This window comes from Carcharodon carcharias, chromosome 2, assembly GCF_017639515.1.
Source record: "Carcharodon carcharias isolate sCarCar2 chromosome 2, sCarCar2.pri, whole genome shotgun sequence".
Taxonomy (NCBI): Eukaryota; Metazoa; Chordata; class Chondrichthyes; order Lamniformes; family Lamnidae; genus Carcharodon; species Carcharodon carcharias.
In genome coordinates this window covers 46,120,224-46,147,521 of record NC_054468.1, presented here as the reverse complement: position 1 = coordinate 46,147,521, position 27,298 = coordinate 46,120,224, and positions in this window count along the sequence as shown.

Here is a 27,298-nt window from a genome sequence, read left to right as displayed (position 1 = left end):
TGATGAATCAGCACTCCTCCCTGTTGAACACTATTTGGAGGGCACACAATGTACTCTAGGGGGCTTCAATGTCTATCACCAGGAGTAGTCAGTAGCACCACAACTGACCAATTTGGCCGAGTCCTAAAGGACATTTCTGCTAGACTCGGCCTGCGGCAGGTGCTGAGGGAACCAACAAGAGGGAAAAACACCAATTTGCCTGCCACAGATGCATGTGTCCATGACAATATCAGTAGGAGTGACCACAACACAGTCCTTATGGAGATAAAGTCCCATCTTCAGATTGAGGATACCCTCCATTGTGTTGTGTGGCACGACCACCATGCTAAATGGGATAGATTTCAAACAGATCTAACAACTAAGACTGGGCATCCAAGAGACATTGTGGGCCATCAGCAGCAGCAGAACTGTTCTCGAGCACAATCTGTAACCTCATGGCATGACTTATTTCCCATTCTACCATTACCACAAAGCCAGGGGACCAACCCTGGTTCAATGAAGAGTACAGGAGGGCATGCAAAGAGCAGCACCAAGCATACCTAAAAATGAGGTATCAACCTAGTGAAGCTACAACTCAGGACCACTTGAGTGCCAAAGATTGTAAGCAGCATGTAATAGACAGAACAATGCAATCCCACATTCAATAGATCACATCTAAGCTCTGCAGTCCTGCCACACCCAGCCATGAATAGAGGTGAACAATTAAACAACTCACTGGAGGAGGAGGATCCACAAATATCCCCATCCTTAATGATGGAGGGGCCCAGCACATCAGTGCAAAAGATAAGGGTGAAGCATTTGCAACAATCATCAGCCAGAAGTGTCAGGTGGATAATCCATCTTGGAGATCCACAGCATCACAGAAGCCAGTTTTCAGCCAATTCGATTCACTCCTCTTAACATCAAGAAACAACTAAACGCACAGTAACTCCAAAGGCTATGGGCCTTCGCAATATTCCAGCAATAGTACTGAAGACTTAAGCTCCAGAACTTGTTGTGCCCTAGTCAAGCTGTTCTAGTATAGCTACAATATTGGCATCTACCTGGCAATGTGGAAAATTGCATAGGTATGTCCTGTACACAAAAAGCAGGACAGATCCAACCCAGCAATTACCACCTCATCAGTCAACTCTCAAAGATGGACAAAAGAGCTCAACTCAAGAGGTAAGGTGAGAGTGACTGCCCATGATATCACGACTGCATTTGACGAGTATGGCATCAAGGAGCCCTAGCAAAACTGCAGTCAATGACAATCCGGGGACAAACTCTCCACTGGTTGGAGTTATACCTAGCACAAAGGAAGGTGGTTGTGGTTGTTGGAAGCCAATCATCTCAGATCCAGGGCATCATCGCAGGAGTTCCTCAGGGTAGTGTCCTCGGCCCAACCATCTTCAGCTGCTTCATCAATGATTTTGCTTCCATCATAAGGTCAGAAGCGGGGATGTTCTCTGATAATTCCACAATATTCAGCACCATTCACAACTCCTCAGATACTGAAGCAGTCTGTGTCCAAATGCAGCAAGACCTGGGCAATATCCAGTCTTGGGCTGACAAGTGACAAGTAACATTCGCATCACACAAGTGCCAGGCAATGACCATCTCCAACAAGAGCGAATCTAACCATCCCCCCTTGATGTTCAATGGCATTAGCATCGCTGAATCCCCCACTTTCAAAATCCGGGTGTTACCATTGACCAGAAAGTGAACTGGACTAGCCATATGAATACTGTGGCTACCAGAGCAGGTCAAAGACTAGGAATCCTGCACTCAAGAAGCTTAACACCAAAACAACCTGTTTGACTGGCACCCCTTCCACAAGCATTCATGCCATCCACTACTGATGCACAGTGGCAGCAGTGAGCACCATTTTCAAGATGCACTGCAGGAACTCACCAATGCTCTTTAAACAGCATCTTCCAAATCCACGACCACTACCATCGAGAAGGACAAGGGCAGGAGATAGGGACACCCCCACCTAAAAGTTCCCCGCCAAACAACACACCATTCTGACCTTCAGCGTCATGGGTCAAAATCCGAGAACGCCATCCCTAACAGCATTGTGGGTGTACCTACACCACAGGGACTGCAGCAGTTGAAGAAGGCAGCTCACCACCACCTTCTCAAGGACAATTAGGGATGGGAAATAATTGCTGGCCTAGCCAGCAATGCCCGCATCCCATGAATGAATTTTTTTAAAGAACAGAAAATCCTAAAAGTACTCAGCAGGTCTGGCATCTTCTGTGGAGAGAGAAACAGAGTTAACATTTCAGGTCGTAGACCTTTCAACAGATTAAATTTTGATAATTACATAGCAAATGAATCAGCTTTTGCTGTTAAAATCAAAATGCAATTCAAGAATTTCAATTTTACCATGAGCAATCCTGAATAATTAAAGATGATCAAGGAAGAATTAACTTGAATGGAATAACAACAATCATACATATCTATCTGTTAAAAAAAACATTGGGTTTGAAAATTAAATTACAAAGTTTTAACCCATATTAAGATTTTGCTTTTCTCTCCTATGTTTTCTGTCATTTGTTCCTTCCAGTTGTTTTTGGTTAAAGTCTGCTCTAAAGAAATGACCAAAATATTGTACCTTTCTCCCTTTGATGCTATGTACTAATTTCCTCATTTCTCCAGTCATTTCCAGCACTTTCTCATTAGTCTTTCTGTCTGTGTATGATATGTGATGCATCCTCCTACATGTCCACATCTTGAATGCATTCAGCTTATCAAGTTTCTTTAAGATAAATGCAAAAAAACTGCGGATGCTGGAAATCCAAAACAAAAACAAAAATACCTGGAAAACCTCAGCAGGTCCGACAGCATCTGCGGAGAGGAACACAGCTAACGTTTCGAGTCCGTATGACAGAACTAAAGAAAAATAGAAAAGAGGTGAAATATAAGCTGGTTTAAGGGGGGCTGGGACAAGTAGAGCTGGATTGAGGGCCAGTGATTGGTGGAGATAACCAAAAGATGTCCTAGGCAAAAGGACAAAGAGGTGTTGAAGCTAGTGATATTATCTAAGGAATGTGATAAAAAAGGTACAGATAGCCCTAGTTTGGGGGGGTGGGGGGGGAAGAAGGGATCGAAATGGGCTAAAAGGCAAAGATAAAACAATGGATGGAAATAATGGAAATAGGTGGGAAAAGAAAAATCCATATAAATTGTCGGAAAAAAGGGGGATTGGAAAGGGGGTGGGGATGGAGGAGAGAGTTCATGATCTAAAATCGTTGAACTCAATATCCCGAGATCAGGATGAATCCAATGGCCCTTGCACTCTGGCTGTCCTGGCCCCAGGCGAAATGCACAAAGTTGTGTGCCATGGAGAAGATGGCATCCATGGCCTCATGGATGCATTTGTGGGTGGTGGACTGTGAAATCCCACAGAGGTCACCTGTGAAGCCCTGAAAGGAGCCACTTGCATAGAAATTGAGCGCCGTGGTCACTTTCACAGCCACTGGCAGTGGATGCCCTTCATGCCACCATGCTGCCAAGTCCTGAAGTAAGTGGCAGATGTGAGCTATCAGGTCCCTAGACATGCACAGCTGTTAGTGACACTGGTTCTCAGTCATCTGCAGGAATGGCAGATGGCGCCTATAGACCCTGGGTGTCACTAGGCGCAGACAGCTATGGCTCGCTGTCACTCCTGGGCAGTGTGTGTGGGAACCCCTGTTACCCCTTCTTCATTGCTGCTCCTGCCTTTGCGCAGCCGGGAGTCTCAGTCGCTCTCTCCTCCGTCTTCTACGGTTTCTGTAGGCCATCAGGCATACAACTAGGTCACCAGGTTCCATGATCCTGACCTGGTCCTCCTGCAGCATGAAAGAGAGAGAGACATTGTTATCAAAGCTGTACTTAGCACCTTTCCTGATCCCATGTGACCGTCCCTTAATGCTTCCCAGAGAGTCCTGGTCACCCCTCGGATGGCCAGAGATGAGTGCGCTGCATAGCTGCCCTGTCAACCTGCAACAAGGGGAACACTGGTGCAAACCAGGATGCTGAGATTGCAAAGGGCTGTGAGCACCTCCAGCAGTGACTGCTACATAGCCAGCATTGGCGAGGAGATTGTACAACTTGTGCAGCCCAACTGCTCTGCGGTCCAATAAAGTGGTGGCGGACTTGAAGTCTGTGCCGGGAAATTTGTGGGGGGGGGAAGGGGGGAGGGGGTTGAGGGTGGGGGGGCGGACGACTGTGGGGTAGGTAAGGTATGGAGCTTGGTGACCCTTTGGTGCCTCTGTGATGCTTGCATGGGTGGGCAGGCTAGGAGCCTTACCCCAATCATATTGCTGTGGCTGCGCCTGATCTGTCTTAGTTGCAGAGGCATGGTCAGTTTATACAGGTGTCCCTAATGCGTGCCCACTCCCCTCGCTTACCCTGCCTCCCCCCACCTCAATTGCCTGTGTGCCAGGGCAGCATTTGACCCACCAGACCCTTCCCCTCCAACTGCCTCCAAGGCTGGCCAGCACTTTCCCACAGACTACCGCCCTACTCCCCACTCAGCAGTCGCCTCCTAAGCCAGGTATCAGTTGCTTCTGCTCCCCCCAGCGGCGCCCCTGAGGTCTGTAAACAACAGGCGAGCTGTGGAGAATGATGCTGTTGGCTCACCTCAGTTCCCCCAAAGTGAAGGCCGCCAAGTGCACGTCACCTGTATGCTGTTGTAAACATGTCGGCGTGCTTTCCTGTCGACGTGGACAGAAGATCCAGCGGGGTTCCAAGAGCCTGGCGGGATGGCCTTTTAATTATATGCCAATGTTTTACAATTAGCTCCCCGCCGACCAATGGCGGAAAATGCAGCCCGCCATCGGCCGTCTGAGCGGACAATGGCAACCTGCCTTCACACCGTCGTGTAGCAGGTCGCGCCATATTTTCCACACACACCACCTATCATGCCCACCGCCAGCGGGCTCAGAAAATTTTGCTCATAATATTTATAATTCACTTTTAGTTGATATGTATGTAGTCAAGAAAGTAAATGCTCCTTTCGCTTAATGTAAACTAATAATATTAACATATTTCATTAAGTTGCCATCATAGGATTCAACGCAGATTTCAGTCCTCTGTTCCAAATCCAACATTCTTTAAAGCCCCTTTCCTTTCAAACCAATGGCAACATTTGACTAATGTTATGTGGCACTACTTTCATATTTAAATGGTATTAATCATCAGAGTGCACTAAAATATTAATTCTTACATAAAATAAAGACAATAATAATACAGTACTTTTAATTACAATTTAGGCACTATTCTGACCTCAGGATTCACTAGACATTTTATCCAAAAAATAGAACATAATTCAAAAACTTGTACCATTCTAGATGCAGTATTTTGATGAAATATTTAGTTGGATTTCATTAAGGACTTGAGGGAAATCCCCACAGTTAAAAGTGTTAGTTTGTGTGCTTTATTTTTGTTTAGCTGCTCTAAGCCCCAGTTGGTAAACTAGGAAGAAATACATTTGCTGCAGATGACTGCTGATCAGGTCATACAAATAGTCACCAAAAAAAATCACCACACGCAGCCAAAACTAAAACCAATGCTATTACAGATATCTACTTGGATAATTAATAACTTATCTAATGTAATCATTATCTCTCTAACAAAAACTACTTTAATGTTCTCTTCTCATTTTTCAGCTAAAGTGGTTCAGAATTACAGTTCTGTCACTGCTTCACTCATCAATCTCAAATGCTTTGAAAGGTTTTGTATTTGGGAATGTGGAGGAGGTAAAGATTTCATCAAAGATAGTGGGTCCCAATTTGACTAATATATGTATCTGGTGCATTTATTAACACAACAGAAGAACTTGAGAAATAGGAGCAGGAGCAGGAGCAGGCCATTCAGCCCTGCCATTCATTAAGTTTATGGCTGATCTGCCCCAGGCCTCAGCTCCTCTTTCGTGCCAACTCCCCATAGCCCTCAACTCCCTGATATTTCAAAAACCTATCTACCTCCTCTTTAAATACTTTCAGTGACCTAGCCTCCACAACTCTCTGGGGTAGAGAATTCCAGATATTTGCTACCCTCTGAGAGGAGAAATTCCTTCACATCTCAGTTTTAAATGAGTGTCCCCTTATTCTGTAACTATGCCCCCTGGTTTGAGATTCCCCCACTAGTGGAAACACCTTCTCAACATCTACCCTGTCAAGACTCCTCAGAATCTTGTGTGTTTCAATAAGATCACTCCTCATTCTTCTAAACTCTAATGAATAAAGGCATAACCTGTTTAGTCATTCTTGATAAGTCAGCTGCTTCGTCTCGGGAATTAGCCGAGTGAATCTCTTTTGAACTGCCTCCGATGTCAGTATATCCTTTCTTAAATACAGGGATCAAAACTGTACACAGTACTCCAGGTGTGGCCTCACCAACACCCTGGTCAGTTGTAACAAGACTTCCCCATTTTTAAACTCCAACCCCCTAGCAATAAAGGCCAAAATTCTGTTTGCCTTCTTAATTATTTAGTTAGTGAACAATATTCTTAGGAAAATTGCATCAGGCACCAGGAGGTAGATTTTCAACTTACCACCTGGGCTGAAGACTGGTGTTGTGCATGGCCACCTATACAGAAATTGCCTCTGTAATATTTTTGTGGATAAGCGAACATAATGACATGAATGCAGGAGAATGGTCCAAGTTCCAAAGAGGGCCTTCAAGGTGGCAGTGGCTGCCCTCATCTCTAACTGGCTACTGATGCACCATGACTGCCTCCCCAACAATGCCCCCCTCCCAGTCCATCCCCACCCACCCACTGTTCCCAATCTCCCCATTGCTGGGGTCTGATTGCTTGGCCCTAGCTTCCCCAAAAACACTTAGATGTCTTTGAGGCATCTTACTATTGAGGCACCCTCATTAAGGAGCTGCAGCCTCAACAGTGGCCACCTATTGCAATGGCATTGCTGAACTGCTGGCCTTCTGATTGGGCCACTAGCACTTGGGGGTAGGCCACTGTTCTCAATTGAATGGCATTTCTGGTGGCAGCCTGTTAGTTGACCACCACTGGCAAGATGCCACCACCAGGGTTCCGCCTGCTGGAGTGGGGCCAGCTCCCACTTCCACCCTGGCAGTGGGACTTCATCTTTCCTGGAAAAACTTCTGAGCTTAATTGTAAGTGGCAGTAGAGTGATTTCTTGAAAGTTGTGGCTGGCTCCTTTTACATTCCCTGATCTGATGAAATTATTCAGCGTTTTTATGCACTGATTGTGCAAACTTGGAGTTGGCATTCACACTGCCCTAACCATCTCCAAACAGTGTCACTCCTCTGGCTGACCTTCTGCAGTAATACTTCCACAGCTGCATCGGGAAAGAAGCAAACCTCCTGCCTTGCGACTGACCTCACAGGCAAAGATGTTTCTTAGCCACTCGAAAACCAATAGTGATAATAATAAGGGCCAGAATTTTCTGGTCGTCGGGCAGGCTTAGTGGGGGCGGGCGGGAATGGCTGTGAATCAGACTGCCGCCCACTATCGGGCCGCGACTGACATTTCACGTTGGCTGGACAATTGATGGCCAGCCAGCGCGAATTGCATGCTGCAGCGCTCAGTGCTGCCTGTGTGGGGGAGGAGGGGGGGAGGGTGAGAACTGAAGTTCATGCATGCATGCGGGTAAGAGTTCCCTGAGGCACAGAGCTTTCTCAGGGAGCTGAAGCTTTCTGAACATACAATATAAAGAATTTAAGAATGTTAATAACATGTCCCCTCATTCTGTCACATGAGCAGGGACATGTTACAAATTAGTTAGAAAAATTTTTATTCTTTTTTAAATTACTGATCAAAACCTCATCCCACCCGTGGATGAGGTTTCGCAACAAATCCAAAGGCCACTTGGCCTTTTCGCCTGCCTGCCAACCATAAGGTTGGACAGACAGTGAAAATTTTCATTTAATTAGAATTTTAATAGCTTTAATAGGCCTGTTAATTGTCGGTGGGCACGCTGCCAACTCCACACGCGTGCCTGCTGACCGAAATATCGCGCGGGTGCGCGATGACCTCGGGATGCTCACCCGACGCCTCTGCGCGTTATTCTACGCTTGTTCAGGTCAGGCAGGCGCCCACCCGACAAGCGCAACATTCTGCCCAAGGAACCTTGAAACTGCTGCTGGCATTTAAATCCTGTTTTGTCATCATTACTACTGCAAAATCTAGGCCTTTGAGTCTAACTCCAGAAACCATAGTAAGGTCAATATTCATGATGTTAAGTGAATATGATTTGCGCTCCATTCTACTTCTGGTTTGAATTCTGTCCAATTACAAAAACTGTGGATACTGACAAGCCTGGCAAAATATCTAGAAAGCATTTTATCCAAATCACAACATAATTGTGAATGCAGAAAATCATTTAGCCAATTTGACTTATCCATCCAGTGATATTCTAATTCACCCCTCCATTATAACATTGAATTGTTCCTTAAATGATTCCAGTTTTCTGCCTCCATTATTCTATCTGGACATTTATCCCACACAGTTGATCATCTGGTATGTGAAGACGAATTTCCTGATTTCTGTCCAAAATGTACCCCTCTTTATTTTCATATGTGAAAGGAGATTTAAAGAAAAAATATGTCATGATTTCCACACTTTCTTTGGCTCTGGTTGTTTTTGCTGATTTGTGTATGTTTAAGTTATTTTGTACGTTCCAGTAGGCTACTTAGATTTGCAGGCAATCATGGTGTAAGTACAACAAGATGGACAAAAAAGTGGACATAAATTCTATCATACCTTGGTTTAAATGATTTCAGGAAAATACAGGCCTAAGTGAATTATATCACATAAACATACATATTCCAAATTTCCTTCCCTCATCCCTGGTCATTACTCATTTCCAGTCTTTGAAATCTGTACATTTGTTGATGTTTATTATGAGTGACTGGACAAGGAATAGTTTGGTCATCACATCCATTATAATTAGGAATAATTAGGAATTCAGGCCTGAATCTTACACTCAATGATCATTTCATCAACTTTTTGAATATGAAATGTTGCTCATTTACACATTTTTGAATGCAAATTAGGTCGATTCGCTAAATACCTTTCTGCAAATAGATCCTGTCATTTTGTGTATCCAGTCATGATGGTTGGCAGGTGAATGCCTGGTACCTGTCACTTAATTTGCAGTGAATAATGCATTGCCTTCATTTCAAAATCTCTGATGGTATTGTGGTGAATATGTATTCTTGAAAGTCTGGGAAGAATTTTCCCCATGCCGGTGGGCCAAGCGGGAGTGGGTGTAGGCCCAATCGCTGCCTGTGATCAGGTCCGTGCTGCCATTTTATGCATGTGGGTCAATTAAGGCCCGTCCAACGTATTTCTCTCTGAGGATAGTGGGAATGGGTGTGCGGTGGTGGGCATGCACAGATCGCCAGGTCCAATGGAGACCCGGCGGCCTATTTAAATGAAAGTCTGGCAGCTTTTGCAAGGCTGCTCACAATGGCCAGCAGAAGAGCTGAGCAGAGGGCTACTGTGCAGCACGCAGGTCTGGAGGGTAGACCAGCGGGTCAGGCCAGGCTGGAGTGTAGGCCAGCAGGGCAGGCCAGGCTGGAGGGTAGGGCAGCGGAGAAGTGTGACCCTCGTTTCTCAAATGAATGCCTAGCTGCCCTCCTGGAGGAGGTAGCAGCACAGCGGGAGGTCCCGCTTCCAAGGGGCCTCCCCACCTGACCAAACGTGCTTGGGAGGAGGTGGCCGAGAGTGTGAGCTCCCATGATGTGGTGCGACTCACATGGGTCCCGTGCCATAAAAGATTCAATGATCTCCTGCGCTCAGGAAGGGTGAGTACCATGTTGGCTGAGATGACTTAATGCAGCCGTCATCCTTTCCCCCCAACCTCCCCCGGCAGCAACTCTGATTACAGTGACGGCATTAAATCCTTCATGGCATCTGTCCCTCACTGGGTGGGCCAGTAGATATTGCCCATGCCTAGTTCACCCTGAGAGGGTTGAGCTAAGATGGGTTCTGCACCTGCATCATGTGTGATACTGACACCCAGTGTATAGAATGTGGGTGAAAGTCAAGGATCTGCACCTAGGCAGAGTGCTGGAACTGGAAAGCATGTCAAAGTCAGGGTGCTAACATGCTGGAAGGGGAGCTTCCAGGTCGGGGGGGCACCAATCCATCTACTGGCCTTTGCATTCCACATGCTTGTGCCTCCTTGCTTAGCAAGATTACACCTTGTGGTGCCATATGTGAAGGAGGCAGCCTTTGGGCAAGGAGGGGTCAGCCCAGGCCTCTATGCGTGAATATTGGGCAGCTGCGAGCTAACGAAGAACTGGAGTTCTGCAATGTCCCACTCTGGCTGGGTTGGCAGGGATGCAACGGGAATCCAGGTACAGGCTAGACTAATCAATGCTCTTCTCTCCTTTTCAGGAGAATACTGCACACAATTCCACAGAGCGGATGCAGACTGGCGGATGCCAGGCCCAGTTGGCCACCTGACACCTTTTGAGCAGCAGGCCATGGATCTGGAGAGATGCCATGCGCCCAGGTCCGTCAGTGGCGGTAAGGCTGGGGGGCCACGGTGAGGTATGTTTGCTGAGCACTCAGGTCACCATGTGTGTCCCAGCAGCCATGGCACTGCTGAATGCTCAGTGATTGAAGTTTGCAACATGGGTTGACCATTGATTATGGAAGGATGAGCACATAATGATCCAGGGGAGCAGCATGCACATTCACACTGTCTGCACTGTAACTAATCAAATCACCTCGTTCTTCCTTTCAGCATCACTGGAGCAGAGCCAGGAGGAGGAGACAGAGGGGCCACCTCTCACACCTGAGGGCACAGAGGAAATTGGCTCACCAGCGTCACATCATCTCTGCCAGGCAGGCACCAGCACAGATACTAGCACCTCAGTGGGAATTAGATCTACAGCTAGTGTCCCGGGGCAGAGCAGTGAGGGCACTTCACACTTGCTTGAGGATCGGGCAGGGACAGAGTGCCCAGGGCGTCGACAGTCGGAGGACTGCTGGGGGCCAGGCACATGCTCGGGTGGCTGATGATGTGCCTCTGGAGTCATCCATGAGGCAGCAAATGCTGGAAGTGCAGCAGGTTATGCGGGAGGATCTGGCTGAGATACATGAGGCAATGAGTGGCATGGTGCCTGTGCTGGAGGAGTCCACGTGGAGCATCACCGATGCAATGAGCCTCAGGGCCGAGTGCAATGCTTCCTCCATGGAGAGAGTGGCGACTCTTTTGGAGAGGCTCCTCCAGGAGAACAGTTAGGTCCTCCTGGGGTTGCGCTTGGACCTGGAAGCTCTCACAGTGGCATTGGCCTTAGCTGGTCAGTGCCAGTGTGGGAGATGGTTTGGGCATCAAGTATCCCAGCTCGGCACCCATTCATCTACGTTGAGCAGGGAGGTCTGAAGTGACCTCATGTCAGTGCAGCAGCTGCCTGTCGTCTCTGCAGTCTCCTCTAAGGGTGCTCCAGATGATGGCAGTTCCTCCACCCCTCTGCCAGTGACCGTGGCATCCGATGAGGCTGCAGCGACTGGGGAGAAGATAGCTGTGGAACTGGCCACTCCCTCGCAGGCGGGGCCATCAAAGGTTCCACTGGCCAGAGAACAGCCACCAAGGTCATCAAGGCCAACAGGACAGCACAGTGAGCAGGCTGTCTCAGATGCCAGTGCCAGCAAGGGGACAGCACCCAGACGTAGCACCTGTAAGCATAAATTTAAGGCACCTTAGGCACACCACGGGTTTCTCACTGGTGCTTTTATGTTGCCCCATATTAATTCATCTATGACTTGATGTGATGCACAACACCTTTTCTTTTGGTTTCTGAAGTTAATTTTGTAATCTCAATAAATGTTGACATATTACCGTGCCTCAGGGTGATTCCTTACTTCTGCAGGTGGAAAGAAACCATGATGTTATGAGTGAGTTGTTTGATATTGAGCCTTATTGTTACTATCCAGGCGGATTTAGCACTCAGATATCGAGTGTGGAGCCTGGCGTGTGTTGAAGGTCTATTTTTGGTGTGCTAGCTGAAGGCTCTTTTGATGAAAGCCTCCCGGGTGTCCCTGCCTCCCTGGAGTATACCCGGCTCAGCGTCTACCCCCTCAGTGTTCTCCTGTGCATGCCCATCCTCAGACTCACTGCTAGCCTCATTGTGTGCACCTGGAGCAACTGCGTCTGCATCTTCTTCATCCATTGTGTTGCCCTTTTCCAACGCCAGATTGTGGAGAGCACAGCGTTCAACCACTATCAACGACACATGATCTGGGGAGTACTGGAGTGCGCCCCCTGAATGGACCAGACATCGGAAGCATATCTTGAGAAGACCAATGGTTCTATCCACCACAGCCCATGTGGAGCCATGACTCCTATTGTATTTCTGATCAGCTTCTGTTCTTGGATGGCAGAGAGGCGCCAGGAGCTACCTTCTGAGGGAATAGCCCTTGTCACCCAGCAGCCAGCCATCCAGCCGGGCTGGAGCACTGAAGAGCCCCGGCACCTGGGAGTGCCTGAGTGTGTAAGCATCATGGGAATTGCCAGGGTACCTTGCACAGACTTGCAGAATCAGCATCCTGTGATCACACACTATCTGAACGTTCATGGAGTGGAAGCCCTTCCTGTTGACAAAGGCCCCGGGCTCACCTGCTGGTGCCTTGATGGCCACATGTGTACAGTCTATTGCACTCTGGACACGGGGGAAGCCAGCAATTGCTGTGAAGCTTCTGACTTGCTGTGTCTGGCTGGCCTTGTCCCAGTGTTAGTGGATGAAAGTCAATGCACACCTGAACAGAGCATCTGTCACCTGCTTGACACAAGTGTGGACAGCTGATTAGGAGACTCCGCAATGATCACCTACTGACCCCTGGGAAGAGCCAGAGTTATAAAGGTTGAGGGCAGCTGTGACCTTCAGAGCCACTCGCATGGGGTGTCCACCCGCACAGTTTATGGAGATCTCAGGGACTATCATCTGACAGATGGAGGTGACTGTCTCCCTTGTGATACTGAGCCTCCTTCTGCACTGCACCTCAGACATATCGAGTAGCTGCTTCATCACCTGTATACCCTGGCAGCAGGATAGTGGCGTCTTCTGCGGCCCCTTCCCCTTGGACTTCCTGTTGGACCTGTGCCCCTTGTGCCTGGGCCTCTTCTCCCAAAGGTGGCTCCCCTGGAGGCTGAATGTGCACTTCTGGCCTTCTCCCCCTTCTAGCCCTCCCTTCCTCCTCAGAGGAGGTGCCTCCAGTGGAGAGCACAACTCCCATTCTCAGGCTAAGGGAAGGCTTCTGAAACTTGCAGGCCCCAAAACTGAACATTACTGTAGAGTCCTGACCTGAAGGCTTTTACTCCTGTCCAAACAGCTGGTATGAGTTTTGAAGCATTCCTGCTCATACAGGCAAGTATCAGTAACTTTCACAATTAAATATCTGACAGATAACATTCGTGACCTCACTCACCCTTCTTATCCCACCCGTGGATGAGGTTTATACAAATATCTCCTGCCTGCCTGCCCGTTGCACCCGTGCGACATCCTGAAGATTGCACGGAGCCCGAAAAATTGCAGTCAATTGCTGCCTCATGGGACTTAACTACATGATTAATTAATGGCGGGCGCGCATCGGAAAACATCATGCATCCGCCCACCTAAATATCGCAATGGTGTGCGGTGACATCAGGACACTCGACCGACATCATCACGCATCATTTTACACATCGGCGTGTGAGGCCCGCCCCCACATGCCAACAGGGAAATTCTGGCCTACATCACCGTTCTATCACCGCCGCTGGTTCAAAATCCTGGAACCCCCTTCCTAACAGCACTGTGGATGTACCTACACCACATGGACTGTAGCGGTTCAAGGAAGGCAGCTCACCATCACTTTCTCAAGGGCCCTTAACCATGGGCAACAAATGCTGGCTACAGCAGTGCCCACATCCCATGAAAGAATGAACTTTAAAAATTCATTTTCCCTCATTGAATTGGCTAATCAGTGTAGGGATGTTTCTGCAACTGATTCTTAGTAATGCAATAGCCACTATGAATTCATATTCCTATGATGTACAGTAGTGGAGATAAAGAAACCAGTCAGTCTGACCAGCAGTCACATTTAAGTACAGATACTAAGGTTTTAATTCTTCGAAGTCCAAAGTCCATACTCAGCAGCAAACTGTGATCTTCATATTTATAAATACCATAGTTTTTTGCCTCAGTTCCGGTATTAACTTGCTTACACTAATCTGAGTTAATGAGTCAATTTTCAAGCTGCCACTATTTTATTATTATAGCCTGCGTGAAGCTTTCCATGTGAAATGTTAATGTTCACAGTTAGTACATTATTCAATTCATACCTCTTATAAATGTAAAATTAAATCCCCACTTGCTAATTAGAATCTTCAAACTTTCAGTTGTGTCTTTGATTACTCAATTTATTCACTCCTGTTCTAAACAGTCTTTAATTAAGGAAATACTAGTGACAGATAGAGAACAGTGTCATCTCTTGGGAGTTATACATTCTGGCAAGTGATGGAAGCCATGAAAATATCACAGGACCACCCAAAGTGAACTGATGTATATAATTTAAAAGATTAACCTCAACGAGTGGGAAGTATAACAGGTCGGCTGAGTCAAGTACAGATTAGTGCAAAAAGGCAAAAAGATTCTGTATAAACAATCAACGTGGTGATCCCACCTTTTATAATTCAACGCATGTTTAAATTTTAACACTTGAAAATGTTCAATTTCGATATTTCAGAGCTCTGTGTAGTGTATCTTTGAAAATTGCAATGTGCATTATTGTGCTAATATTATTAACCTTTGCTCTGCTGACAGTATAAATATACATTCATATACCAAAGTATTCTTTCTGAAGGCTAAAGGCTAACTGGAAGTATCTCTCATCCTTTTATAGAGGAAGGTTAGGATGTCATACGATTCCTACATTTAGCCTTCATTTGGTTGTTTCATCTATGCACAGAATGATCACTTTTTAAAAATATAAAATGATCCATATTTTTTCTTTGAACCAACCATACAGTTTTGGATATATTGAAGCACATTATATCCCCACTGATGAACTTACATTTTGAATGCCCTGATTAGTCATAACAATGTTAATTGAGTTTGGAAAGTTCATTTTGTGTAATTTATATACTCACTATGTGGCTAATCATTGAACTGAAACAGCTTTGAAATTCTCTTCAAACCCATTAAGATGTACATTCTTTGAGCACATATAGTTCAACCCTTGGATTCATGATGTGCAAATACATGCAAAATGCACTTTGTACATGTGAAATTGATATTTAAAGTTTGGAATTTATTAAATCAGCAACAATCACCCCCAACACTCCCTCCACATCCCCACCATGTGAACCCACCCTGCCAAAATTCAGGTTGCCATCATGATCTCTCCTCTGTCTTGAGAATGTTGGCCGAGCACTTAAAACCACTTTAACCCTCCTCCCTCAGCTAACACCCCAATCCTCCTCACTCTCACCCCCTCACCTCCTCACCACCCCCCACCCATTATTTACTTTATGAAAAGAACTTACAAGCCCTATTATAACATTTGGAAGCCTGAACAGCCCATAAAACTCCCTAAGTAAATAAACAGACTCCTCAGAGCAGCTATACAAGATCAACCACTTCTAAAAGGTTTAAACAGTTGGATTGCAGCCAAGAGCCCATAAACTCTCTGAGTAAACAAACAGACTCTGAAACTGCTATCTCAACAGATGTCTAGACTGGATATATGAACACAATGGGAAAAGATTAAAATATACATATGATTATCATGCTGGGTTACTCTTTCAATAGTGTGAAAAATACTCTTTTTTAATTCATTAGACTAACTTTTTAATTCATCTGATAACTTTTCCACACTTACAATATTGAAATTTTAATTGACAGCTTACCAGTTGGCAGAAGTTATAATCTGGCAAACACATTGTAGTGACATCTTCCAATTACAGTATTGTCATAACTCACCTTTCAGAACACAGGTATAACCCATATTATAGCATTTAATGATGAACTATAAAGGAGGCAAAACCATTTCATTTTACTTTTTAAACTCTTCCCATCTCCAAAACATTGTTCAAGCTCCCATACAAATGGTGTGAAACCAACCAGCTGCTAAGTCTGGCTGCCTCCATAAAAAAATAATTACCTGGGGTGAGCTCTCAATGAGCCCACAATGCTGCCAGTTTCATCCTTCATGGGAACAGGTGGGTTCCTGGGCCCACTCCCTCTCCCACTCTCAGGGAAATTGCTGAGGCTAGAAATGGAGGCAGGACCTTCGGCCATCCTCCTTAATTACCATTTTTTTCAGTCCCACCTCTGTTTGGTCCCAATCCTGCCCCATAAGTCCATAACCTATCTACACAAGTTGCTCACCTCAGTGCAAAAGCACCTAACTCGGTATATTTGAATAAATATTGTGATCTTTGGTTAGCCTTTGTTTTGCACATCGGAGCTTGAAAACAGTTTAATTTCTTTTCAATATGTGTCAAACCATCTGTTACAATTTATATACATAGATAAACGCAGAAAAAATATGTATAGCATCAACAGTCAGTTCTAACCTTCCATGTTATTATTGGGTACGACGAAATATAACTTTTGTTTTTATGATATCTACATAGATATTGAAAAGAATTAGTAATTCAGTTTCAAAATAGATGCTGGATAAATTTTGTTTGCAAAAAAGATAACTTTGTTTTGACCAGAAATAAGTTCAAGTAAAGGTGTTTTATATTAGGTGTCAGGTGAATTGTGTACTATAATGTGGTATTGGGTGTTTGGACCCCAGGCTATATTGTTTAACCTTACTTTACTATTGCTTAACTACATGTTATTGTTATTTGACATTATAAGCCTCCATATAGTTATACCTTTGGTTATGACTAATCAGAAGCACCAAGTTCAAAAATAATAAGCACAAGACACAAGAGCCCTGCTTTTGACCATTGGCACAAACCTGACAAGCAGTGGGTGATCACACCGCTTGCCTAATGTCATTGGTGAGAGGCCTGAGCCATTTTGAAGGTCGGGTCTCATTTAAATTCATATGGTGAGCTGTCCTAGTTTTTCAAACTTTGTAAGGCAGCTGACTGTTTTGGGTGGCAAGAAATCCTCCGCAGGAGCAACAGCAGATTATCAACAAAAGTGCAGGGAGATTATCTTGACACCAATAAGCCAATAAATAAATACATTTTTATTTTTGCCAGACTTGTTTCCAGTGATTCCTTTCAGGAATGCTGAATCTGGCCTTTTCCCACATTGCGTAATAGAGTTAACCCCTGGGTAGGTGCCATGCTAGAGACTGCCACAATGGCTTCAGAATCCTAATTACATCTTATGTTCTCAATTTGCATAGTTTTTTGAGGCTCCTCACCATGAGATCAAAATAATGAATCCAATAGATTGAGTTTTTCTAATTCATGCATGATTTTTGTACAAGAAAACTTTCATGACTTAGTCCCGAGAAAATGCATGCTTGCTAGGATTTTTTGGATGGTGAGGTTACCATTCCCACCATCCGAGGAGTTGGTAGTGAACACATTGCCAACAGTACTCACTGCCCCGCAGCCATTTAACGCAGAGCGTTAATTAGCTGGGGGCGGGACTTCTGCCCCTCACTTAGGAGGACGTTTCACCTCAGAGAGCTACTGGCCAATCTGATTGGCTGGTAGCTCTCTAGTCCCAGCAGCACTGGAAGCTACAGCGGACAAACTAGGATTGCAAGCAGACCCCAGAGCCTAAACCCAGGTAAGTTTTGGGTGTCTCAGGTGGGGAGGGGAGGTGAGGCCTGAGAGGTGGGCAGAGTCCAGCCAGGGCATTGATGGGGAGGCCAGGGGGTTAGGGAGCACCCACAGACCTTTTGGGGCGATGCCTGATGTTAAAAAGGAGGCCTGATATTAAAAAGAAGTTGGTGGAGGCCTACTTCACACCCAAGGCTTGAGCAGGGTCACTTTTCAGGCTTCCGCTTGCCCCTGAGCTCCTCCCACCAGCCTGAAAGTTGAGGCTGGGTGGGAAGCGGCCCTTAAGTGGTCATTAATTAACCACTTAAGGGCCTTAATTGAGCATAGGGCTGGGGTTGAGGGGTGGGGGGGTGTTGGGGTGGGGGGGTTGCTGGGGGTAGGGGGGGTTGGTGGGTGGTGGTTGCAGGGGAGGGAAGCCTGGCCAGCCTAGGTCTCACCTGTCCTGCTGTAAAGTTGCGGAGAGGTCAGGGTGGGCGAGAGTCCAGTGGGAAGGCCATCTGAAGAATTTTACAGCCACCTCCACACTTTCCCCCACCCCCCGCGCGTACAAACCTGCCGGTGGAGGGGGGCATAAAATCCTGCTCCATGTTCTTGAAAATAACATGTGTGTGAACACTCTAAGGCTTGAAGGCATTCACAAACACACAAAAGGATTTTAACTGCAAAAATACAGTGGCATATCCCTCACCATGAGCAGTAGTCAAGCAAATGACTGAAGGGACACTTGCACCAAAAAGTATCAACGATCAATAGAATTACCTTTATATCTCACTAATGGGCTGATGCTAATTCATATTCTTACTGTCATATGCTGCTTCTTTATATTTAAACTATAATTTGCCATTATGTGTAAAAAACAAAAGTAATTCTAAAAGTTATACTAAATTCACAATATTGTATTTCATATTTATTCCAAAACAAACTACTTTGCAGATTTGAAATTTAGTTTTAATAAAATACTTTAAGGAAGTAGAAATTTAAAAAACTAAGGCATGATTGTATTTATTTTTTAAGTTCTGCTAAATCACATCAATGGAGGATTATTACAACAAATCTTTGCATCATCTATGGCAGGTCTTGTCTGTTGGTAGGTACGCATTTTCTAAACTTGTTTTGTTTCAGTTATTAGTGCAGGGCCCCAGTGGCAAACTGAATCTCTGAAGTGATGCATCAATGCCATGAGTGGACCAACAAAATAAAATGAAAATGGAATATTTGGCTTGTTCTATAAAATGTTTTTCTTGAAATTATTAACAATTTTCAAAATAGATGCTCCATGTTAATTATTAAGTATAATTTGAAATTAATAATGCAGTTTACAGCTTAAGAGTTGTTCTGAAAAATATTACACAGCCAAAAGCAGCATAACATATCAAATGTGCAAATAGCTCTGTTGATGAAAAGCACTTTGTTCACAACATTCTATAAAACATTGGAAGTTCTGACCTTTTATATTCATGAATATGTACCCTGACTGTACTTCAGCATCTTAAATTTCTCACTGTGTAAGTGCTTTTCTAAAAGCCTGGAATTTTGTTTTATTTATCTCAAGGTAAGCTAATTTTATTTTTATGTACAGAGGGACATATTTTTCATTTTTCCCTGGATAAAGAAATGCATTATACATGCCTTTCCATTCATAATGGTATCTCTGACGGAATGACAGTGTATATTTTCAAATGTTAATGCAGGGTACTTGATAGAAAACAGACCACTTTAGCTGCAAGCGACAAAGAAAAATTGTTCCTCTTGCTGTATTTAGCAGCTTGATATAAGATTGAGTTTGATAGTACTTAGAATGGCATTGCCTACTCTGCACACACTATATATGTTGTAGCAAACATATAGCTCAGTTATGGCGGGGGTGGTGGGGGGGCAACTAGGCCAACACTTGGTTAGCGTGAAAATTGCTACATATTATTACATATTCAGCTATAAAGGAAAGATTTTTCTGTAGCCCAGAAGTCTCTGAGATATTACTAATACAGTAATAAACTTAGAAGTTATACATAATTATTGGGCCTGAACTTCCTCAAGCATTCTGCAGGACTCATGTCAGTCAGAACTCCACAGGAATCAACCAGAAAATGGCAAGGGCTCATTTGTGTCAGGTCTCCATCATTTCCAGGATTTTCCACTTCGATTAAATTAATATTTAAATTATTGGAATGGCCCTTTGCACAGGGAGCTGAAAAGATGAGCTGCAGATGTCCTGCAGGGCAGAGGCAGGGGCGAAGGGGTTGTTGGGTGCTGGGCAACACCCCACAATAGAAGGCAGGCATTGAATTATCTAATTAAAGGGACAGCACACTAAAAGAATATGGTCAATATCTGTGGTGGTTCCCCCATTCATCTACCATTGCATCAGTGGAATTAGATCCTGTTTTCCTTGGTTAACACATCTCTTCTATCAAAGTTATGGAGTATAAGCTAGCAGGCCACCACAGAAATTCATTCCCATGGATTTTCAATAGATCTGAAAGCATTCCCAGGAGATACAAGAACCTCCAAACTCAACGGTGAGGCCCTGAAAAAGCTTCTTGATGAAATTAGGTAAGTGAGTGCAGCATTGTTTGGAATTCTGTGATATGTTTGGCATGGAGATGGTGACTAGAGCAACTTGATGAAGCCACACATGGCAAGTCAGTGTCAGAAAATGTTTACCAAGTCTGGCAAAATAGGGGAATTCATCCACACATTCCAGTAATACAAGCATGTCTCCAATTTACAATCACCTCCTCTCATTGTGTCTTCACTGCTTACTATCAATTTCTATGAGGTAGATTGACATCCACAACTTTCAATTCCAGCCTTTGCTTCATTCTTACATATGTTGACCCTTGATTCACTCATTTATCATTACCCCATTAAGATCACCTCATTCTTCCTTCCAAAATGCAAAACTTCACACTTCTCTTCAATAAACATAATCTGACATATATCTGCCTATCTGCAAGTCTGCAAATATCCTCATCATTGTTTACTATCTTTCAAAGTTTGTGACATCTGCAAACTTTGAAATTATGCCTCCTATACCGAGATCCAGATCATAAATATATATCAAAAGAGCACTGTTCCTAATACCATTTGATGATGCCACAGTATTCCCCACCACTCTCTGTTTTCCACCTCTTAGCCAATTTTGTATTCGTATTGCCATCATCCCTTTACTCTCAAGTGCTCCTTTGCTAATAAGAAGTGGGTTGCGGATGCTGCGCCTCAGCACAGCTGCCAAGGGCCATTTCAGTTCACTGAGACTCAGAGTAGTTTGCCACTTCATAAAATCCTGCCTTCCAGTTAGCATTTAAGAGGAGCCCTATCTTAGGTTTAAGAGTTTACATTTCATATGCTGACACGGAGGGAAAACATTGTAGTAAGAAGCATTACATACATACTCAATGGGTTACAGTTAAAATCTTGGTTGCACTAAAGTTGCTATGCATGCAGGAATTGTTCTTGCCAACGTTTGTAAGTAGCTTTGATGAATTGAAAGAGTGGGAACTCTGATTTGGTGTGTACAGAGAGTGTGTGCATAGATGCTGCCATGTTAATGGCAGAAAGGGAACAAATTATACACTCTCCATGACAGTAATGGTAGGAGTGACTCCTGCACAGTCCCTGTGGAGGTGAAGTCCTGTCTTCACATTGAGGACACCCTCCATCGTGTTGTGTGGCACTACCACTGTGCTAAATGGGATAGATTTTGAATAGACAATTCAAGACTGGGCAACCATGAGGTGCTGTGGGTCATCAGCAGCAGCAGAATTGTACTCAACCACAATCTGTAACCTCATGGTCTGGCATATACCCCACTCTACCATTATCACCAAGCCAGGGGATCAACCCTGGTTCAATGAAGAGTGCAGGAGGGCATGCCAGGAGTAGCAGCAGGCATACCTAAAAAAGGAGGCGTCAGCCTGGTGAAGCTATGACACTGGATGACTTGCATGCTAAACAGCATAAGAAGCAAGTGACAGACTGAGCTAAGTGATTCTACAACCAACGGATCAGACTAAGCTCTGCAGTCCTGCCACATCCAGTTGTGATTGGTGGTGGACAATTAAACAACTCACTGGAGGAGGAGGCTCAACAAATATTCCCATCCTCAATGATGGGGGAGCTCAGCACATCAGTGCAAAAGATAAGGCTAAAGCATTTGCAACAATCTTTAGCCAGAAGTGTCAAATACATGATCCATCTCAGCCTCCTCTGGAGTCCCCAGCATCATAGATGCCAGTCTTCAGCCAATTCGATTCACTCCACATGATATCAAGAAAAATGAAGGCATTGGATACTGCAAAGGCTATGGGACCTGGAATAATACTGAAGACTTGCGCTCCAGAACTTGTCACACCCCGAGACAAGCTGTTCCAGCACACCTACAACACTGCTGTCTACCTGGCAATATGGAAAATTACCTGGTATGTCCAGTACACAAAAAGCAGGACATAAACCCGGCCAATTACCACCCCTTCAGTCCACTCTCCATCATCAGTAAAGTGATGGAAGGTGTCATCAACATTGCTATCAAGCATCACTTGCTTAGCAATAACCTGCTCACTAATGCATAGTTTGGGTTCCAGCAGGGTCATTCAGCTCCTGACCTCATCACAGCCTTGGTTCAAACATGGGCAATAGAATTGAATACCAGAGGTGAGGTAAGAGTGACTGGCCTTGACATCAAGGCAGCATTTAACTTAGTGTGGCATCAGGGAGCCCTTGCAAAACTGGAGTCAATGGGAGTCAGGGGGAAAACTCTCAGCTGGTTGGAGCCATACCTAACACAAAGGAAGATGGTTGTGGTTGTTGGAGGCCAATCATCTCAGTTCCAAGTGTGAAGAAGAATGTTTTATTTTTATATATTTTTGGGAATATGGTAGTATTTTGTAAATAAGGCTGTGTGTGTGTGTGTGTGTGTGTGTGTGTGTGTGTATGTGTGAGTGTCCATGGGTAATTAAACTGGGGGAAGGTTAGTAAAGACAGCTTGTGTGTGGGAACTGAAAGATGAAAGGTAAAGGAGCTAGATGCATGCATTTGTCATGAGAGGCTATGGTGAAGTTGGAATTACAAGTAAATAAGTTGGATTTTAAAATTTGGTGATAGGTAATGTCTTGACTTTTCAGCTGCTAAATTTTAAAGGGAGTTTAAGGGACTTTTACAACTTACAAAAGTTGCATAAGTAAACAAGGGAAGGTTATTAAATTTCATTTGACCTGAAAGTGGAAGGTGAAAGATTTTTATATTTTGGAAAATTTGAGTTCAAAGAGGTGCTTAGGACAATGGAGTCTAGAATGAAAGGGAAAAAATATATTTAAGGGAGATGTTGAGTTGAGGTGGCTGTGTGGGAAGATGTCCTGAGACCAGGTCTGTGTTGAGAAAAGTTGTGAATTTAAAGCAGCCATCTAGTTTCTAAGCCAGAAAACTCTGTTTTCAGAAAGCATGCTGTTTCTGATCTTCCTTTGGATTTCCACAGCAGAATGGAAGAGAGAGAGAAGTTGTAGAGTATATTTTATTAAAAAGTAGCAGCAGCTTTTGCCTTGGGTAATATTACGGGATTTTTATGGTTAAAAAATCTATAAGGGAGCTGTCACCAAGTAGTTTACTTGTGTGTTCCGACCAAGTGGGTAATTTTTGGGGAATATTTTGTATGACTGCTTCAACTGTGTAATTTTACCCTTGTGTGTTTAAGTTTTTTTTTCTTCTTGTCAATAAATCTTTTAATTTTAAAACACTAAAAGTGTTACTTGTATTCTATGCTTCTGGAATCAGTAGTTTCCCCCTCATTTTCAAAATACAAAAAAGAAGTTATGATCAGTAAGACAGGTTTCCCTCTGGGATTTGGTTTCTTCAGTGAATAACATCATCTGTGGTTGTAACACAGGAAATCACTGCAGGAGTTCCTCAGGGTAGTGTCCTAGGCCCAACCACCTTTAGCTGCTTCATCAATGACCTTCCTTCCATCATAAGGTCAGAAGTAGAGATGCTTGCTGATGATTGCACAGTGTTCAACATCAGTCGCGACTCGTCAGATACTGAAGCAGTCCATGTCCAAAGACAGCAAGACCTTGACAATATCTGGGCTTGGGCTGATAAGTGGCAAGTAACATTCATGCCATGCAAGTGCCAGGCAATGACCATATCCAACATTCAATGGCATTACCATTGCTGAATCCCACATGATCAACATCCGGGAGTTACCATTAACCAGAAACTGAACTGGACTAGCCATATAAATACTGTGGCTACAAGAGCAGGTCAGAGGCTAGGAATTCTGCACAAGCAACTCACCTCCTGACTCCCTAAAGCCTGTTCACCATCTACAAGGCACAGGTCAGGAGTGTGATGGAATATTCTCCACTTGCCTGGATGAGTGCAGCTCCAACAACACTGAAGAAGCTCCACACCGTCCAGGACAAAACAGCCCACTTGATTGGCACCACATCCACGAACGTTCACCCCCTCGACCACGGACTCATGGTGGCAGCAGTGTGTACCATCTACAAGTTGATTGTAGGAATTCACCAAGACTCCTTAGACAGCACCTTCCAAACCCACAACCACTACCATCTGGAAGGAAAAGGGTAGCTGACACATGGGAACACCACCACCTGGAAGGTACCCTCCAAGCCACTCACCATCCGATTTGGAAATATATCACCATTTCTTCACTGTGTGTATATTTCCCCAGGTTTCTTTGTTCCCTCACATGATTTAAAATTCTATTATTTTGTTTTTATTGCCTCTCCTTATCCTTTATACCAAACTGTATTGTGTTAAATTCCATCTGCTATGTGTTTGCCCATTTCACCAATCCATGTACGTCTTCAAGAAGTCTGTTACTATTCCCTTCATTGCTTATTACATTTGTTTATTACAAATTTTGAAATTATGCCCTGCATACTCAAGTTTAGTTACAAGTGCAATAGTCCTGATACTGACCTCTTGGGGGACATCAGTGCATATTCATCCAGTCTGAAAAACTACCATCACTCTGCTTTCTACTCCTTAACCAATTTTGGATCCATGGCTGCCATTGTCCTTCTAATCCCACAGGCTGTAATTTTGCCAACAAATTTATTATGTGTTGAATACCTTTTGAAGTTACATATATACAATACCAACTGCGCTGCTACAAAAGCAAAATACTGTGGTTGCTAAAAATCTGAAGTACAAACAGGAAATATTCATGCAGCATCTGTTCTGTTGAAAGGTTATCCACTTGAAATATTAACTCTTTTTCCCTCCCCACAGATGCTGCCAGTGCTGCTGAGACCTGCATTTTCTGTTTTCATATCAACCACACGACCCTCACCAATCCTCCCTGTTATTTCATCAAAAAACTGAATCAAGTTAGTGTCACGCCAGAAGACAGGAAGGAATATATATATATCTACATCAACCTGGCTACTTTATAAAATTATTATTTTTATTTTTAAAATGAACAAGGCTTTACCCTGACTCACCATGACTTATTCCAGAGGAATTTCTAACCTTCAGAAACCAGCAGGGATCTTTATTATCTTTAAAGAGGTGTTAATTCCCTTTGTGACTACCAACAATCAAATTCCAAAGAAATGCACCAACACCCTTGCAATTCTAAGGCAGAGCTCTGGCCAACAGAGGTGGTAGGTCTACAAAGGACAAAAGGGACCCTGACTCCTCTACTAAACACCTCAAGATTCCAGATCTGGGATCTTTGAACAAGACCCAAAAGAAGAAATGGGAGGTATGTCACATGTCCTCCCTCAACTGCTAGAAACTGTGATATTGCTGTGTGGACCTGAACCCAAGCTGTCTAACATTTTATCATCAACAAGTAGCAGCAGAAAGAGCTCTCTAAGTGAAGTGCCTGGCCTTCATTGATACTGTGAACTACTGGAACATTGGAATTTTAAGTACCTTCAAGACTAATCTCTCCATGCCTTCTCCCGTCATGGAAGTCCTTGCTTCTAGAAAGACAGAGAACCCTGCAACAGTTTTCATAAGAACATTAGAAATAGGAACAGGAGTAGACAGTTCGGCCCCTCGAGCCTGCTCCGCCATTCAATAAGATCATGGCTTGTCTTTTTCTGTTTCGATTTCCACATTCCCATCTGCCACCAATAACCTTTGATTCCCTTGCTTAACAAGAATCTATCTACCTCTACCTTAAAAATATTCAATGATGCCACCTCCACCACATTCTGAGGCAGAGAATTCCAAAGCCACACAACCCTCTGAGAGAGAAAAAAATCTCCTCATCTCCGTCCTAAAAGGACAAACCCTAATTTTAAAACAGTGCACCCTAGTTCTGGACTCACTCACAAGAGGAAACATCCATTCGACATCTACCTTGTTAAAGCCATTCAGGATCTTGTATACTTCAATCAAATCAGCCCTTACTCTTCTAAACTCCAATGGAAACAAGCCCAGTCTGTTCAACCTTTCCTCATAAGATAACCCATTCATTCCAGGTATCAATTTCAGCCTGCTAACCTCACTGGACTTTTGATTCTGGACTCTGAACCCACATGAAACCATAACTCTTATTTTTATTGTGGTCTTGCCCTGTACCCCTTTCTTTCCCTTATCCCTCTTTTAATGTAAGAGTGCAATTTCCCGCTTTTGTGTGTAAAATAAACCAACTCTCTTATTTTACCTCATCTCAAGCTTGTTGTGTGGTTATTAATAGAGGATTGGGTAACTCCAAACTGAGGGGTTGGGGAAAACACGCCACCATTTATAAAGCGGGAAATCAGGAATCAAAAACACCTTTCTGTTTAAGGATGGGTTGCAAGAGGAGAAATCAGGGCTGTTTAAATTAATCTTCCTCCTGACTGTAACATTAGTGAAACACCATTTGCCTTTTATAAAGCCGTGCTGACTTTCATTTATTAGTCCACATCTTTCCAAATGCCAATTACTTTTGTCCGGGATTATTAACTCTAAACGTTTCCCCAGCGCCAACATAAAGCTGACTGGCCTGTAGTTGCCAGGTTTATCCCTCCCCATTTTTTGAACAGGGGTGTAACATTTGCAATCCTCCATCCTCAGGCCCACATTGGATTGGAAGATTGTGGTCTGAGCCTCTGCAATTCTATAATTGTATCAATATAAACAACTGCATTGCCGACATATATTTTACTTATTTATTGAATTTATGGAAGTATATGGAATGAATTTTATGGGGGACAGAATACCACCAGCTCCTAGCCGAAAAGTCAGTTGCTACAGTTGAAATCTGACTGTCTCACAGGAATAATATGCTGGGTGTGGTCTTAATTAGTTAACAGTAGGACCTCCGCCCCTGAGGGCCAGGGAATTGCCTTAGAGAGCTGCTGCTTAGAGGTAGGGGACATAAAGGGGGTGGGGTAGTGTCTTCAGGAGTGTTCCCCTGATGGGCACAGTGCACTCCACCAAAGGAGGTAACCCACTTCCTGCCTGCCAGCAGCCTATGCAGTGAAAGCTGCCAGGCTGCTCGTCATCCCTCCGCCAGACAGAAAATTGCAGCAGAGGTGGAGTGAGGCCTTTAAGTGGCTGTTAATTGTCCATTCAAGGGCCTCAATAGGTTTAAGGGTGAACAGGCTGCCTGATGTCTTACCCGCCCCCTGTAATATGGGAG